The sequence below is a fragment of the Eutrema salsugineum genome, unplaced genomic scaffold (genome assembly GCF_000478725.1).
Source record: "Eutrema salsugineum unplaced genomic scaffold, Eutsalg1_0 scaffold_9, whole genome shotgun sequence".
In the NCBI taxonomy this organism is placed as follows: Eukaryota; Viridiplantae; Streptophyta; class Magnoliopsida; order Brassicales; family Brassicaceae; genus Eutrema; species Eutrema salsugineum.
In genome coordinates, this window is record NW_006256342.1 from 10,006,609 (window position 1) to 10,025,599 (window position 18,991).

The 18,991-nt window shown below is 39.8% G+C and overlaps 1 non-coding gene across 1 annotated transcript; it reads right to left on the reverse strand.

Moving 5' to 3' along the window:
• Nucleotides 1-5,272: 5,272 nt before the first annotated feature.
• LOC112087327 lies at nucleotides 5,273-5,378 on the reverse strand. Its single transcript, XR_002900021.1, has one exon. It is a non-coding gene; the product is annotated as a small nucleolar RNA R71 (small nucleolar RNA).
• Between the last annotated feature and the right edge of the window lie 13,613 nt (nucleotides 5,379-18,991).

Here is an 18,991-nt window from a genome sequence, read left to right on the forward strand (position 1 = left end):
TCACTTGCATACAACTGGAAACAATTGGAAACATAGTATCACTTGCGTACAACTGGAAAGTCCAATTTTTATGCAGTTGAGTATGGTGTATCTGTTATTTTTTTTCAAGTGATAATGATTACGAACATATCTTTTGATTATAGGGGGATATTATTCAGCTTCAGAGGATAAATGGATTTCAGCACCAGCTTCCATGTATGGTGTAATGTTTAAGTCATCAACTTTGGAGGAGATTACTTATTCTGGTTTAGTGGATAAGATATGCACGAAGGTTGGGATTGTCGAATCTTCGAGTAAGCTGAATCTGAGTTACATTCCAGTACTAATGTAAACTCAGAGATATTATATATTTCGAATGACGATGATCTAGCTGTGTTCCTGACCTCATTGGATAAAGAGGGACACATAAGTATTATTCATGTAGAGGTCATCAAAGATGTTGAAGTTGGTGAGGAATTTTTTAGAGTTGAGAGGGTAAGTTCAGTTGGTATCAATTAAGGGGGGTTGCGTTTAGGTAATGGTGGATTAAATAATGGTGTACTTGCTATTTACACAGGCAACTGTTCAGCAAAACAACATCAACAGAATGTCTCGGTGATAGAGGAAGCTGATGATGATGATGTTGACGAGGGAAAAGATGGTGATGATATAACACGTGACAATGGAGAAGGTGGTGATGATGTATCACGTGAAAATGGAGTAGATGATGGCAATGGAGTAGATGATGGTAAAGCGAAGTTTGATAATGAGGAGGAAGAATACAGACGGTTTGATTTTGATGATGGTTCCCGTGCTGAAGTAGAAACACAACATTTTGAATGAGATGATGGTATGAATCTGAGAGTAGGGCAACAATTTGCATGTAAACAAGATTTGATAGATTTATTGTATAGAGCTTCACATTAGAATTTTTTGGTCTGAATATAAATAATTCAGATAAGAAGCGATACATGGTGAAATGCGGTGAAATGAGTTGTAATTGGTATTTACGAGCTTGGAAGGATGCGAATACACCCTGTTTTTCTGTTATAGTATACCGGAAGATGCATAGTTGTTCTCGGGCCAGTGCGAGTACAAAGAGCAAACAAAAGAAAAGAACACCATGATTAATTGCATCTGTTGTTAAGGAAACGTATCCAAGTCGATAAGATACACCAACTCCTCACGCTGTCATGGTTATAGTTAAAAATAATGCTTCTGTGAGTGTGTCATACTCTACCGCATGGAGAGGAATACAAAAAGCTAAATCTCTGATTCATGGTTATCCTGAAGACAGCTATAGATATCTGTACTCGTATTTGTACATGCTAGAGCACGTGAATCTAGGTACAAAACACAATGTGTTACTGGACGGACAAGTTCTTATTTGTCGCTTTGGGAGCTTGCATTGACGGGTTTGTAGCAATGAGGAAAGTGGTAACTGTTGATGCAACTTTTTTGAAAGCTGGAATGGGTTGTCAGCTAGTCTTTGCTGCTTGTCAGGATGGTAATCGTCACCATTATCCGTTTGATTTTGGAGTAATTGATGCAGAAAAAAAATGACAGTCGTGGCTGGTATTTCAGGGAGTTATAAACTGTTATACCCGATAGTCCTGAATTGGTTATTGTTTCTGACAGAAATGTAAGCCTCATCAATGCAGTAGCTGAGGTGTACCCGGAAGCTAAACATGGGTATTGCATCTGGAATCTGAGCCAGAATATGAAATTGCACTCAAGGGATAGAGAAATAGTTGCAGAGACATTCATGGAGTGCGCAAGACAGTACACAGAGGCCGAGTTTCTTGATCATTATACAAGGATGACATTAAAGTATCCTAATGTGACCGAGTATCTAGAAAGGCGTGTAGAAGTATCAAAATGGGCCAGGTGCTATTTTCAAGGAGATAGGTACAACCTAGAGACTAGTAACGTTGTGGAGTCCTTGAATAGTGTATTTAAGGATGCAAGGAGGCTATGCTTATTATCAATTGTGGATAAGAATGTTGCGAAGTTGTGTGAGTGGTTTAACAAGCATAGGAACGAGGCTGCTTCTAAAGCCACCAGGACGTAAACTGGTGGCCTTTGTGGAGAATATATTTCACAGTAGATGTGCTGAAGGGAAGAGGCTAACCAAATGTCAAAAGAGACTTAACGTCTCTGTCTTGTGTTTGACCCTAGCTTCGATTGCTCTTGTTTCCGTTTACCTGCACCCACTTCTGCATTCACAGCGTCAACACCGTCTGGTTCCACCTACACATACCAAGTAATACAACATAGTGTTACCACGAAATATTAAGTATTACTAAAACAATGGATATTACTCTTCAAACTTCAATACCTCTTTACTTCTAAGCAGGTACGGAGATCGGGCTACAAGCTGCTCCGCCTCCTTCTGCTCCGCCACCTTCTACTCTGCCTCTTTCAGCTCCACCTCATTCATCTCCGGCTCTTTCTGCTCCGCCTCCTTCTGCTCTGCCTCCTTCTGCTCAGGCTCCTTCTGCTCCGGCTCCTTTTGCTCCAGCTCCTTCTGCTTCTTCTTCCGCTTATTCTTCAGCTGTTTCTACTTCCTCGCTTTCTCAAATGTCACCATACTTTCAAGTTTCTATCCACTTTGTTCATGTTCATAGTCTACATTATTTCGTTAAACTTCTCCTCCCTCATTTCCTGGTCCTTCACCTTTTACATATTGTTCTACAGAGCAGAGTGTTGTATCAAAGCCATCAATTCGAGCACTGATTCGGAGAAACTGAGCGTCATACTCTTCTACAAGTGATAACACCGGATTTTGACCATTTTTATGGATCACTTTAATATCTTTTACAGGTTTTTTACTCCATTTTCCAAGGTTTTCAAAGGATTTCTATGTTTCCGGATTTTAAAAGACTTTTTAGGTAATTTGGGATAAAGAGGCACAAAATGGAACAAAAAGACTCTTTTGGATAAATGCAGACCGTCAGAACTCTCATAGAGAGACGAAGACCTTCTAACCGTCTGATCACCCTCAAAATTGGACAACTTATAGAAGAATCAACCAGCTTTCAAATGCACTTAGTTTGGAGACATTCCAACGGTTGGATCTCAAGATATTCTATTAGCCCCGGAGCCACTCGAAGACGGCCAGCAAGTCACGCGACCGCGGCCAACAACCTATTTCCCGCGGTCAAAAGCTTCCCGACCGCGGCCAACCAGCCAATCCCCGCGGTCACGTCACTCCCGACCGCGGCCATCAAGCTCGGACCTAAAGCCCATTTATCTGAAGCCCAAAGTCATTCTCAGCCTCAATTGCGGAACCCTAGAGACCATGGAGTATTGGAGACTATAAATACATGTCATTTAGGTCGTTTTTAGGGAGAACCATTCATACTTTACAGAAACCCTTTTCCTTTAGCCGTTTTTATGAGATTTTTGTAGAAGATTGTTCAAGTCCGAGTTCTTCAATAGAGAAGCTGTCTTCATCTATTTTCTTTACTGTTTTTCATTACTTTTATTAAAACCGATGATGATGTCGACCTCAGCCATGTCTGAGTAGATCGCGAGTTGGGCTTAGGGTTCCCGAAAGGGGCTCTCATAATCGATTAAGACATCTAGGTTTATAGATCTGGGATTTCAACCTGTTCTCTGTTTATTCTTGTTCTTATTGCATGTATGCTTGATTGATCACCTAGTATCTGATCTAGATAGTTAGTGTTGCGAAAGTTTTCATTAAGTATCAGCCCTAGAATGAAACAGGCAATTTTTCCGTAGGAGTGGAAACCTACCTGCGGCGAGATCGTGAGTATTGACGAGTCTTGTGCAGCTCTTGCGTTCTCTCTGTTCCAGGGCCAGAGTGGAAACCTACTGGTCAGGGTTGCGAGAAACAGTTGGTTATGATCACGACAATGACGTAGTCATACCGCCGTACTCTAGCTCTAGAACCCATATATCGTTATCCGTCAATCCCAATCTATTTACCCTAGTGTTAAAACCGATTATGATCCCTTAGAGTTCCCAAAAGCTCAGCGTTTTTAGCCATAGTTTACAATTCCATCGATTTTATTTTCTTACTTAAACCTGCATTTCAATTCCATTAGTTCGATATTTTACTTGCTTTACTAGTCTTTCATTCGATATTTTACTTGCTTTATTAGCCTTTCATTCGATTTCTTTACTTGCTTTCTAGGATAGATTTATTTGCTTTCTTTTGTTTTAGTTTAATTCGTGATAAACAACCACCCTTTAAAACCAATCTAGTCTAGACATAAAGTTAAAAACCGTAGAAGAATACCAGGCACACAAATCTCTGTGGATTCGATCCCTAAATACTACAACTGATTAGCTGTGCACTTGCGGCTTTCATTTGTTTTGTTAAGGGTAAAACTTGTTCCCTCACGCAGTTGACACAACATCAAGTTTTTGGCGCCGTTGCCGGGGATTTGTTTCGCTGCCTTTTGCTATTTTTCTTGTTTTAACTTCTGTTCTAGACACCTGATCTCTAGTTCTTTCTTAAAGTTTTGCTGAATTATCTTTCCATTCTTTTGTTTTTCTCTGAATTGCATGAATACCAGGCGGAGGCCTGTAGAAAACTTTCCAATTCTAGACGAGATAGACAGACACGAAAGAGAACTTCGAAGACTTAGACGAACGCAAGGAATGGCCAACGACGACCAGCCTGGAGATCCTATTAATCGAACTTTGAATATTGACCAAGACGGGTCCGAACATGGAGAAAATGAAGAGAATGATCACAGAGGAGGTGACCATGCTCGACAAGATGGAGAGGAGGATGAGGTTCCTCCAAGAAACCACCAGAATCGCGATAGAGAAGAGCGTGAAGACCCTGATGCACATATCAATGCAGCCGATGGTGACCACCAAGGAATGCAGCCGAATGGACGAATTAACCGCCCTATTCCGCCAGCAAATCAACACCGAAGACAAGCCTGGAACCATCGCATAGCTGATTTTGATGCACCTACTCAAAATTTTCAGAATCGATCTGCAATTCAAGTACCATTTCCGAACCGGAATGAGTTTGAAGTCAAGCCTCAAATCATCTCATTGGTGAAGCAAAACCAATTCCATGGAGTTCTTTCTGAGCATCCAATGGACCATATTGAGCTCTTTGAAGAAATTTGCAGCATGATGAGAACAAATCAAGTTGCACCAGACTATTTAAAGTGTAAGTTGTTCCCTTTTTCATTAGCAGATAAAGCTCACCGTTGTTTGAAATCTTTGCCTGCAGGATCGATTACTAATTGGGAAGAATGTAGAACTACTTTCCTGAACCACTTCTATACTAAGTCAAGGTCGAATCAGTTGAGAAAAAAGATCTCAAACTTTCAACAAGGGCCAACTGAATCTTTCTATGAAGCCTGGGAGCGTTTTAAGGAGTATGAACGTGATTTCCCTCACCATGGATTTCATGGATCAAGCTTGCTGAGCACATTTTACCGAGGTTTGCAACCAAAATACAAACTTTCACTTGATACAGCTAGCAATGGAGATTTTGGACAAAAGACGATAGCCCAAGGAAGAGCCTTTATCAAAAATTTGGCTCAAGCCAATAGCAATGATTGTCCCGAATACGATCGATTGATGAAGCAAGCCGGAACAGACAACAAGGAGATAACCGAGTTGAAGAACATGGTGAGCCAGCTTCTGAAGAGCAACAATCGCCCAATCCATGCTTGTGAGACCAACAATGGCGCAGAAGATGAAGGACCTAGTGATATTGATCACATTAATCAGGCCTTTCAAGAAGAAGATGTGAACTACGTAGGAGCACTGGTGCCATATCAAAATCGCTCCAACAATAGCTTCAACAACAACTTCCGGAATGCAAATTACAACAATCTCTCTTACCGCAATCCAAATGTGGAGAATCCTCAAGATCAGTACTACCCACCTCAGCAAAAATCTTTCCAAAACAAGTTTCAAGGTGGAAACTTCGGAGGAATAGTACCATATCAACCGCGACAGCCATATAACTACCAAGGTACGAGTTTTAACAATCAATTTGTACAACAGCAGGGAGTCACGACGAACCAGCTAGCTTCACAAATCGGTAGACTTGAGCAGTCCATCCAGCAGCTCGTTATGACGAACAAAAAAGCATCTAAAGACGTGAACGTGAAAGTCGACTGCATGTACAATGATCTGAATGGTAAGTTTGAATCTTTATCTTCGCACGTCAAAAAGTTAGATGTGCAAGTCGCCCAAACAGCCGACTCTATAAGAGGCAAAGTGGAGTTCTTCCAGGAAGAGTTGAAGACAACCCTAAGAAGTTTTGCAACGCCATAACCACATTGCCCGAAGAAGAAGCCAGAACCGATGGAAAGAAAGAAGAAACCCCAATCTTTGTACCACTGTACAAAGATGTTGATGCTAAGCAGCCACCATTTAAGGTATCTGAACGATCACCGTTTCAAAGGCTTACAAAAGCCGATGATCCGGGACATTTTGTTTTCCAATGTTTCATTTCAGGAATCAAGTTCACAGACTGCCTGTGCGATTCCGGAGCCAATGTTAACATCATGTCAAAGACATTTGCCGAGAAATTGGGCATCCAAACCTTAAGGACATTGACGGTTAAGGTTATCTTTGGAGATTCATCTCAAAAAGATACTGAAGGGGCGATTCATGATCTACAAGTTCTAGTGGGAGACAAGATAGTTCCAGCAGATTTTCAAGTCCTAGAAATGGATAAAGACAAGGAGAGGTCACTCATTTTCGGGAGACCATTCCTAGCTACAGTAGGAGCAGTAATCGATCACGTAAACCGGCATGCTGTTTTCCTAAATGTGGATCGCAGAATGTATTATCCGACTATCTTAGACGGTTTTCCAAGCAAAGGAAACAGGCCAAAAGAGAAAGAGAAGGAGAAGCCGAAAGCTTTTGCAAAGATCAAGATCATCATTCCACCAGATGCAACAGAAACTAGTGAGGACCAAATCCAGGAGCTGATCGAAAACACAAAAAGGGTTTTAAACAATATTAAAGTCCGAAAGAAGAGTAAAGGTAAGAAGACGGCTCCTCAAGGAGAAGAAGTAAAACCTCCGGTGACCGGAAGTGATAAGGGCACGTCAACTGGAGTGCCATTCAAATCAGCCTGATTCCTCATGCTTACGTCGAGCTAAACGACTTAAACCAAAAGCGCTTAATGGGAGGCAACCCATTTAGGTATTTTTTCTTTTAGTTTTCTTTTCCTTTTTACAATTTATACTTTCTTTTTCTTTTAAGTTTCAGGTATTTTATAAAACAAAAACACAAAAAAATCAGAAAATTAGAAAAACCAAGAAGAAAAAAGTAGGTTTTTAGCTGCTCGGCCCGGCAAAGACGAGAAGATTGGACAAAGGCCGCAGGAGGAAGAGCCGTGGTCGCGACTGACGGAACCGTGGCCAAGGAAGCATCGACCGCGGCACCGTGAATGTGACCGCGGCCGAGCCCTCGATCACCGCGGTCGCGCGTCTCCTGACCGCGGCCGTTGGTCGTTGAGGTGACGCCGCGGATTTCTGCCGCTTTTCGGTGTTGCCTGGTGATTCCCGGTGTTGCCTGGTGATTCCCGGTGTTGCCAGGTGTTTCCCGGTGTTTACCCGGTGTGACCTGGTGATTCCCGGTGATTCCCGTTGTTTCCCGAAATATTCCCGGTAAAACTCGTAAAGATCCTCCGTAAGTTTTAAACTTTCCTTATGTGCAAGACAAGAAAGGTAAGTTCCCGTAAACTTAAAATTCCCGGAAATTTAAAGTTTTTTGCTACAAAAACGCTTTTTAAAGAAAAGAAACACACTTTTTGGATCAAACTCCTTTTTCTCTTCTTTTCCAAAAGATTTGGAGATTTTGGAGATAGAACACATTTTTCAATTCTTAATATTTTTAAGAGGTTTTTCGCTCAAACCTCACTCTTTTTCAAAGCTGATTTCAATTCTGCCATCAAATCTCTCTTTCCAGCAAGGTATGAACCTCAAACTCGCCATTTTTAATTGATTTCAGAACTTAGGATTTTCTTAAAAAGCTCAAATCTCTGTTTATTGATGGTGGAAATAGCTTAAGAACAATAGATTATCCTTTTAGGTTATCTAAAAATCGTTTTTAACAACTAGCTTAAGAGGAATTGAGATTTTTGAAATTTGGATTCTACATGCTTCATAAAAATTGAATTTGGAACAGCAAAATCGATGAATTTGATTAAGTCTTGTGTGATTAGTGATTAGTATTGGGTAATCTTTAGAATTTACATGGAAATTGCTCATAAAAACCGATTTTTAGAAGATTTCTATGTTGAGAACATCAAAAATCCGAATGTGGTCATGAAATACTTGATTTCTCTGATTTAATATCAATTCTGCTTGCTCATGGTTTTAATTAATCTCTTTATGCTAGTATTAGTATAACAGATTTTAATGTTTTAAAATCAGCATCCATATTCACTCTTTTTCCAAAAATCATTTCGTTTTGCAGAAAAATGGACCAAACCAGATCCTGAAGGAGCCGTCGCACTGGTGGCAGCTCTGAGGACATTCCCGATGATGCTACTCTAGGAGATTACATGATGAACCAAGCCAGACCGAGAAGAAGAAACTATGTGATGAGATTGCTCCAGCACTCAAGAGAAACACGAGCAACTCCTGAGCCACCACAGATTCGATACATTGGGAGGGAGACAAACCCGAGTGTGGACTATGCAAGACGTTTCAAGAAGCTGAACATCAAACCCACGCCTTGCATTGATTATCATACACTTGAGATGCTTGGAATCAGAGAGGATGTGATCTGGTACATCGATGCACTTAAGATGAGACCCTACATGGAGCTGAACCTTCCGACTTATCCTGAGCTAGTCCGTGAGTTCTTAGCGACTATTACACTCCATCACACGAAGAGGAGGAACCCCAGAGCATCAGATGGCATCTTGTCATTCTCTATCCGCGGACAGCCTTACTCTCTCACCATTTCTGAGGTTTGTGAAGCTCTTAAGCTTCCATACACTGATGGCATTTACCTTGAAGATGAACCTGATCTTAACCTGTAAAGAGAGATGGGTCATGGAGTCTATGATAGCGGGAGATCGAAGTCAGCCCTTCTTACTCACCCAGCAGTGAGAGTTGTGCACAAACTCTTAGCACACACGATCTTCTCTAGAGCCAACATGGGAGGTGTTTTGAAGACTGAGCTCATTACACTTCAGATTCCATTTATGGACGATCCACGACTTGCCTGCTTTGCCTGGATCATAGCGCAGAATATGGTAAAGGTGAAGCATGATTTACATGGTTGCGAGGACGCTACTCCAGCTTTCGGGAGTGCTATTACAGCGATACTACAGGCTGTAGGATTCGATTTCTCATCTGATGATCCATTTCCTGATGTCTGATATGACCTACTTTATCTCTCTCACGATCACACTATCTCTCGTGCCGCTTTTGATCTAGACAGGTTTGGTTACAAGTATTGCACTGGCACTGAGGAGCACCGAGTCAGCCTGCCTTCAGCATCTATCCTGAGATTGTGTAACGGAGGACATCCGCGATGGACTCCGGAACCTGATGATTTTCTGCCATCTGTACCTCGTCTACCATTCACCATTGGCCAATACATATGGGCCAAGGCGAAGCGTGATGCAGCTGCGGCCTGTGCTCACTTTCAGCCATTTGTTTCGACCGGCCACACCTCATCATCTACATCATCGCACACTCATTCCGATCTGGAGCGCAGGGTTGAGAGACAGGGACGACGCTTTGAGCGCGTTGTCACCTTCTTACAGGGGCAGCACCAGTTCGCAGACGACACATCAGAGGATGAGTGATTGATCAGCACTTCACTACCATCACGGTTCTATCATCATCTTCTTTTTCTTTTATCTTATTTTATTTCGCTTTTATTCACCATCTTCTCACCAACTTTTTCACACTGGGGACAGTGTGATTTAAGTCTGGGGGAGGATGTCTATCCGTACTAATCATTTTCCTGCTTTTGCTTTTAAATTTCAAGCACTTTTTAAATTTTAATATGTAACCTATTCGACATTAAGTATTTTTCAGGAATGTTTGACGCAAAACTATGATGATTTAGACCTGCACGCTTCTACACTATGCATGATAGCTTATTTATGGTTAGCACTAGACTAGGCGGTAGCTAGAGTACTTGCACTACGAACTCCTACCAGAGGGCTTCTATTCATGGAGATTCTTTCTGACAGGATATACTAGCTCATTTTATTTGGACTTAATATTGATATCTAATTTTCTCATCATTGATTTTAGGCAGGCATCGACATACACATCTAGGACGTCTTTTACCCTCACTTTTACCACTATTTGTCGTCCTAGATGACCAGTTTATCTTTATCTGGTACCATACCCTAAACCCAAAACCCTTGTTTTCAATCCTCATGCATTCTCTCTTTAGTGTATATCAGCAGATATGTGCAAAAACGTCGGAGAGAAGAGGAGCGACGCAGTTTTCAGTCACTCACAAAGGAGACTGAATGGAATTGGGAAGGAAAAGTATCAGAAACATCATGAAGCTTTACAAGACAGATATTAACTGGTAATTTCGTGCTCTCTAAGACTCTATATCTAAAGGTGTTTCCTTTCTCTAAAAAAAAAAAAAAACGTGAAAAGGGAAAGGGAGACAAAAAGTCTAATGAGTCTTAGATTGTCGAAGTTTGTGGAGCAATAAGCAACCACTATTCGTTTAACGAGCTATGGTTTTGAAAGATTTACAAAAATCTAAGTCTGGGGGAGTTAGGAGAGAACCTGAAGAAGAAGACCAAGAATCTATGGCAAGAAGAAAGTGACCGAAAACTATGGATACTAACAGCTTTACTCTCTCTTGCGGTTTTGCATAATATCCTGCACCCTCCAAATCTTCAGGTAACCCGTAAACACTTTAATCCTCACCCCTAGAATAACCTTTTTGACACCTAACCTAGATTGCCTTGCCTAGATTTTCTTTGATGAGAACCACCGATATTTTTAATGAATGTTAAGAGCTAGTTGAGTGGAAGTTAGACCTTAGTGCATAGATTTTCGTATGGCGGATTAACGGACTAGTTATGCCTGTATTGCTAGTGAGAATTTTCTATGCTATTCCCGATTGATGCACACTGATCGATATTGGTCTAGAAGTTTGGTCTCTGAGATTTTGTTTAGTTCCTGCGTTTTCAAACCTCTCACCGAGATTTAGCCTTTGTCTTGTTTGAGGACAAACAAAAGACTAAGTCTGGGGGAGTTGATAACACCGGATTTTGACCATTTTTATGGATCACTTTAATATCTTTTACAGGTGTTTTTACTCTATTTTCAAAGGTTTTCAAAGGATTTCTATGTTTCCGAATTTTAAAAGACTTTTCAGGTAATTTGGGATAAAGAGGCACAAAATGGAACAAAAAGACTTTTTTGGATAAATGCAAACCGTCAGAACTCTCATAGAGAGACGAAGACCTTCTCACCGTCTGATCACACTCAAAATTGGACAACTTATAGAAGAATCAACCAGCTTTCAAATGCACTTGGTTTGGAGACATTCCAACGGTTGGATCTCAAGATATTCCATTAGCCCCGGAGCCACTCGAAGACGGCCAGCAAGTCACGCGACCACGGCCAACAACCTATTTCCCGCGGTCAGAAGCTTCCCGACCGCGGCCAACCAGCCAATCCCCGCGGTCACGTCACTCCCAACCGCGGCCATCAAGCTCCGACCTAAACCCATTTATCTGAAACCCAAAGTCATTCTCAGCCTAAATTCCGGAACCCTAGAGACCATGGAGTATTGGAGACTATAAATACATGTCATTTAGGTCGTTTTTAGGGAGAACCATTCATACTTTACAGAAACCCTTTTCTTTTAGCCGTTTTTATGAGATTTTTGTAGAAGATTGTTCAAGTCCGAGTTCTTCAATAGAGAAGCTTTTTTCATCTCTTTTCTTTACTGTTTTTCATTACTTTTATTAAAACCGATGACGATGTCGACCTCAGCCATGTCTGAGTAGATCGCGAGTTGGGCTTAGGGTTCCCGAAAGGGGCTCTCATAATCGATTAAGACATCTAGGTTTATAGATCTGGGATTTCAACCTGTTCTCTGTTTATTCTTGTTCTTATTGCATGTATGCTTGATTGATCACCTAGTATCTGATCTAGATAGTTAGTGTTGCGAAAGTTTTCATTAAGTATCAGCCCTAGAATGAAACAGGCGATTTTTCCGTAGGAGTGGAAACCTACCTGCGGCGAGATCGTGAGTATTGACGAGTCTTGTGCAGCTCTTGCGTTCTCTCTGTTCCAGGGCCAGAGTGGAAACCTACTGGTGAGGGTTGCGAGAAACAATTGGTTATGATCACGACAGTGACGTAGTCATACCGCCGTACTCTAGCTCTAGAACCCATATATCGTTATCCGTCAATCCCAATCTATTTACCCTAGTGTTAAAACCGATTATGATCCCTTAGAGTTCCCAAAAGCTCAGCGTTTTTAGCCATAGTTTACAATTCCATCGATTTTATTTTCTTACTTAAACCTGCATTTCAATTCCATTAGTTCGATATTTTACTTGCTTTATTAGCCTTTCATTCGATATTTTACTTGCTTTATTAGCCTTTCATTCGATTTCTTTACTTGCTTTCTAGGATAGATTTATTTGCTTTCTTTTGTTTTAGTTTAATTCGTGATAAACAACCACCCTTTAAAACCAATCTAGTCTAGACATAAAGTTAAAAACCGTAGAAGAATACCAGACACACAAATCTCTGTGGATTCGATCCCTAAATACTACAACTGATTAGCTGTGCACTTGCGGCTTTCATTTGTTTTGTTAAGGGTAAAACTTGTTCCCTCACGCAGTTGACACGACATCAGCAAGCTCTGAAGCTGTTCCACCAATCCAAGAGGCGCCACATTCTCCGTCCCCACATTATTCTTAGCCGCTGCAGGATGGTTTACCCACTCCTTATTATCTCGGGCATCAACATCGATCTTGCATATCTCTTTCTAGAATATCGGTTTCTTTTCCTCAACTAAACGCCTCTTCCAATTTTCAGGAATGATATCACCGACATCTTCCTCTTCATTCCTCTCCATGACTCCAGCAAGCATAATTACCTCATCCTCGGATGGTTGCAATATACTCTCGATGACCCTAGTGTTACCTAGTGTTTCATAGAGTTCTGACAAAAGGAAACCTTTTAGGGTAAATGGTTGGAACTTCTGCCTGCACATCCGGGGACAATCCCTCTCTGCTACTCTAACATCTTCTCTGTCTTTGTTCTTCAGACATGGGATGGCCTCAAATGCTAGCAACTACACATAAACCCAACAAATTACACTTTATCTCATAGTATTACATACTTACAAATTCTTTATAATGTGACATACCTCCAAAGAAGTAACAAAGCTTGGAAATGTCCAGGGATCTGTTTCGACAACCCCTTTGAAATGCCTCATTGTGTGCTCAATCTCTTTCATATTTACATTGAATGAATACCTACCCCAAGAAAACCTTTTACAAGCCTCAAGATCATCCACAATCCTCTGAAATAAGGGGTCAACAGATGGTGCCCCCTTACCGGTTTTCGTTTTCCCACTAATTATAGAGGATAAGAAGTAGGCGACACACATCTTCAACCGATCAGGATGAGCTAGCCCTCGCATCGACTCTAGATTTTTCTCAACAGCAGCAAGGGAGGGGACGGTTTTCTTGAAATACATATTCTTAAACGAAGAACTTCCTATGCTCTCATAGTCCTCTGGATACGGTAGACAGTTTAATCCACACCGAAGAGCATGCTCTCTAAGGGAATAGTGAATTGGTACGCCATTCACTACAAACTAAGCTTCCCTCTTCTTATTTGTGTTTGCTGTCCGAAGAAGAAGCAACCACATTCCCATCATCTTGTGTGTTGTGTTCTCATGCATGGCCCTATGCATGTGCCAAAAGTGCTTGAACTGTGGGTGTTCTGTAACCATATCAGCTCATGGGGTTCAAGGTCGAGGGACTCCAATTTTGCAACAACTTTGTGGATATAACATCTTGTTCCCAGCTTTATTGCATTATGATACTGACTGGGCTCGAAGAACACTCTCACAGGTGGCAATGGCTGGTTCTCCTCCTCCTCAGCCTCAGTTTCCGTATTTTCAGTAGTGTTCTGCCACAACACTATCTGATTATCACCCGTCTCTAAATCGACAACTCCTTCTACCATTTTTTCCTGCGACGATTCGGAATCTGAGTACAGTTCTTGTCTAGCATATCTAAACACTCTTTCGATACCATTCATGACTCCTTATTTGTAATTACCAACCGAATAGAGAAATTATAAATCGAATCTTGGATTCTACACAAAATCGAGTTCAAATCTACAAAGTAATCTAAATAGATATTAGAAATCAGAGGACAAATCAGAGGACGAAGACGAAAGAACTTGATTTAGCGTTGATTCAAGACAGGCAGCAGCAAATCACTCATAGTTGTCCCAGAGAATACTAGACGAAGACGACGACGAGAGGACAATTTCGAAATTTGAAATTTTTTTTAAAAACAATTTACAAGTATAATTGCTATTTAGGGTTTGACTTACCACAATTATGACCAAAGACCCGATTTCTTCGGATTCAACCCGATATGACAGACTGGGTGTGAATCTTCGTGGTTGGATTCGTAAATATAAAACTTTACTAAAGACCCCCAAGTATTTGACCGCTTTTCTTCCTTTAAAATAAATCGAAAACAAATTAAATATTATGACGAGGAGATATGAGAATTTCTTTAAAGCGGAAAGAGTACACGAGATTATTCCTCTTTAATAAAAGAAAAATCAAATATCTATAACTTCTCATCATTTGTAATCGTGAGGAAAAAACAAAGGAGAGCTTTTCCGGTGAGTGAAATAGTTTCTCGGGGTTTTCGGTAAGAGTGGCGACAGTTGTACAGTGATACTTAGTGAATTCTGAGAAGTCCTCGGCAAGACGTAGGGTAGTGGTTTGCTCCCGAACTGGATAACATCTCTCGTGTTGTTTACTTTCGGCAATTTCTTAATCTCTTGTTCATTCTCAAATCCGTGAGTTAAATCGATTGCAAAGTTCATTAGAGGTGCGATAGATCGAGGAAACGCAACACCTAGTATGCTATTCCAGTTTAGTAAAATTTCACTAAATTAAGTAAACTTGATAATTCAACAGAGAAGCAAAATAACGATTGTTTACAAGAATGATCATGTTGGACATAGCCAATGACCAAGATGGTATGTTTCAGCTGTCTCCTTCATCTTTGTCAGAATCATGGTAAATATAGTAATCTCTGTCCCAGGTTAGCTTGGGAAGTCAATTTTGCTTCATCATACATCATGGAGAGGTCTACATATGATGTTGGTGCTTACTGCACTGTCTTTGTGATCTTGTGCAAACTTGTTAAATTATTCGGTTTAGCCTCATGAAATTATTCGAAATAATGTGTGTTGCTGCTAGTTAATTATTCAAAATGATCTGCATGCCATCTCATCATTGCCGTTGTCCTTTCAGAATGATACATTCTTTTCAACCTATCAGTTATCGGAAAGTACCATATATGCTGGAATGGTACTTTGCTGTGACTAGTTCCTTGCGGCTTATATCTTAGCTTATGACAAAATCGACATTCCTGCAACTTATCATCATCTTTCCAAAATAACATGCAATTGTCAACACATACATCTATCATCTCAGAAGGCAACCCAAGACTATAAATAAATTTTTGGATCTCATAGTAAGTTGGAGCTGCTAAATTATCCGCCGGTAAATACTTTTTAATCAGGTCAGCCCAATCATCCATGCAAATCTCAGCTAAATTATGATCAGTCTTAATAGTCATCATCCTATCTTCCAGCGATAATTTAGATTGCCCTTCTTTACATCCATTGTAAAGTGGCTGATTAGCAGCACCTAACATATCATAAATTTTTTTTTGCATCTACATTGGGTTCCTCATCATGGACATGAGCAAATGTATTTCTGGTTTCGTGAAATGCATCTGTAACCATGTCATGAATCCTATCATGATCAAGCCTGTGCTTCTCTGCATGGTCATATTCTTGGGGCAAATTATTTGACGACTCATCAAAATTTGATGCTTGATAATTGCTACTACTACTACCCTGCACTTTCTCCATGACCTTCTTCATAATGATACCATATAAAATAATGTGGCATAAATCATCTATTTAATATATGCGATCACACCTACGCGATAGTGATAAATTTTCTATTCATGCGGACTCGTAATCGTCCTTGGAAGTTTTCCCGCCTCATGCATGAATCTCTCTACCCCCTCACTGAATTCTTTTGTCAGCGTTCCCGTTGAATCAATACGATTGTACATCCATTTCCGAATTTCGTATATTTATGCACTGTTAAAGTGAATATTTTTAAAACTTAAACTTGTTCTCAATTAAGTGATCAATTCAATCATTTTTATTATTTGGGAGCATTGTAAGTTTTTGGGTTATGAGGGTGGTGCTATATATAGATTTTTATTTAGGTTACTATTGAATTAACAACGTAAATTAACAACGATTTAACAACGAAATTGAGTTTATCGTCGAATTAACGACGAATAAGAAAAACTGGTACACCAAAAAATTAAACGTGTTCGCCTAACTCATATTTTGTCGTAAAAGCGTTGTTAATATGCGACGAAATGTCTTCTTCGTTAAATCGTCGCTTTCGTTAATCATCGTCAAATCGTTGTTAATGTACGACAATTTAACAACAAATCTATTTCGTCGCAAATTACCGACGATTTACGACGATTTTGAAATCGACGTTAAATCATTGTAAATTCGAAGGTAATTTACAACGATTTCAAATCGTCGTAAAAAATCTTTGTTAATGTAGTGATTTCTTGTAGTGAATGAGTAACACAAACACAAAATGGGTTTATTATATATTGAGAATATGTGAAACAAAAGTGCAAACAACATGACATATACACTTGGGGGAGGAGGGGGGGGAGCAATGATAAGCTTTGCCCTTGATCTTTTATTTTGAAAAAAAAAGAAACTTGAACATAGACATACACACATGTTATGTCCTCACACCAAACGAAAACAAGAGATACACTTGGTAATCATATGAAGAAGTTATTTCAAACCAACTTTTTGTAGCAATGGCAGTGCTTGTCGCTTCCTTCAACTACCGCCCAACAGAGTGGAGGACTGGTCAGGGGTAAGTTTTCGCAACAGGTACAGCAATCAGCATTTGTACCTGTGAACGGCGCCGGCCCGCACTCGGCTAAGAACTCCTTAATATCAGTGCTAGAGCATGGAGATGAACTGCAGGGCTCAGCCTTGATATTGAGGACTCCTAGGTGTTAACATATTCATCAAAATTATCAGCACAATATATAATCAAAAGAAAACTTCAAATTAAGTATAAAAAAGATCATCTTGATTAAACTAATACCGGCTGATGCGATCACAAGGACAAGCAAGAGAGCCGTGAAGCTGATGGAGTTGAGGTTCTTTGCCATTTCTTTTCTTCTTGCTTGGCTTTTTGCTAAATTTGTTTCTTTCTCTTTTTCTTTTCAGTAAACTTAACTCTGATGATACCAATCCATAGGTGATGTGATCCATTTATAGTCAAAATTTTGCAACTTTATTATACTTGTTTAACCCTTTCTCTCTTCTTTCAGGTCCTTCCAAGTTCATAATGTCACCACTATAGTCCATCGCCGTCTTTTTTTTTATCACATTTTGTTTTTTTAAGTCTATCCATTTGTTTTTAATGATTAAACAATCAACAAAAGAAAGGTCATCTCTGTAACTCATTTTTTTATTTATTCATTTTTTCCTTAGTTTGAAATAAATATTGGTTGAAAAATGATATTGTTGTTGTCATTGATAGAGTTGGAACGAATCTTGGCGACTTTTTAATCCAATAATTAAAAATATTTGGCTTCATTTCTATAGTAAACTTTAGGGTTTCAGCAGCATTGTAGCAATCATGGCGACACTATCTTGCCTTCTTGCCTTTTAAGCATCTCCGTGTTTAAAAATAAATATAAATAATTTTATTTCCTTTAGTTAGTTTTGTGTTTGAAGGTGATTAGTTATTTTGTTTAATGTATAATACAAATAACTTTTTTTTACTATTAGCCTTTTACTAATCTTGGAGATGGTTTTGGTTTTATCAATCCTCTGTCTTTATGACCCTCTAGTAAAAATAATATCTGCACTGAAACATAACCACTTCCCATTCTGTCTTTAGTTTGTACCAAAAAGCTTCTCTATACAACTTTCAAGGAAATTAGAGAGCTATGAAGGAATTTTTTTGACTAAAAAAAAAAGAATCTCCTAATTTGTCACTCGAGAGTTTTTATTTTTTTTTCTTTCCTAAAATATATACTATGTTGTTTCCAAATCATTTCCAAACACAAGAAAACCAATTCATTGTGGCGCGAGCAGGTAATGATGACTAACAAAACCTAGTGTCGGATATATTGGTCAGCAAAACCATCTGCTTGAAGTAGAAGCTTCTGGTTTAGGAGCTTGGATAAAACCATTGCAGAAATCAGGAGGATTGGTTTCGGTTCAATGCAGGTCTAATAACAGTGCAGCACGTCATCGTTTTGGTCATCTTCTCAATGATTAAAAAATATCTTCTTGAGCTCATTCCAGACCGTTAGCGCGTGGAGCTCAGTCGCCGAATCTGTTAGAGATTGTTAGATTCAGGTTGGGCTCTATATGTTTTTGGTGAGTGATGAGAAGTTATGGTGTGCAATTCATTTGTACTCTAGAGAGAGAATCTCTCTAGAGTTTTAAATATATTGGTTAGGTTTTAATATATAGAGGAGAAAACAAAGGAGAGAAGTTGGTTAGTTTTAAATATATACCAAGTCGGCTAACCCGTACCATAATAAGCGATCATTCCCTTTTTTATTATTTTTGAGATTTTGGCTACATTAATAAGAATTGAAGTTGTACGTGGGGACGAACAAATAGCTCCGTGGACGAGGGAAACTAGGGTTTAGAGCAGTGTACTCCTCGACGCAACATAAACGACCTCCGACCTCA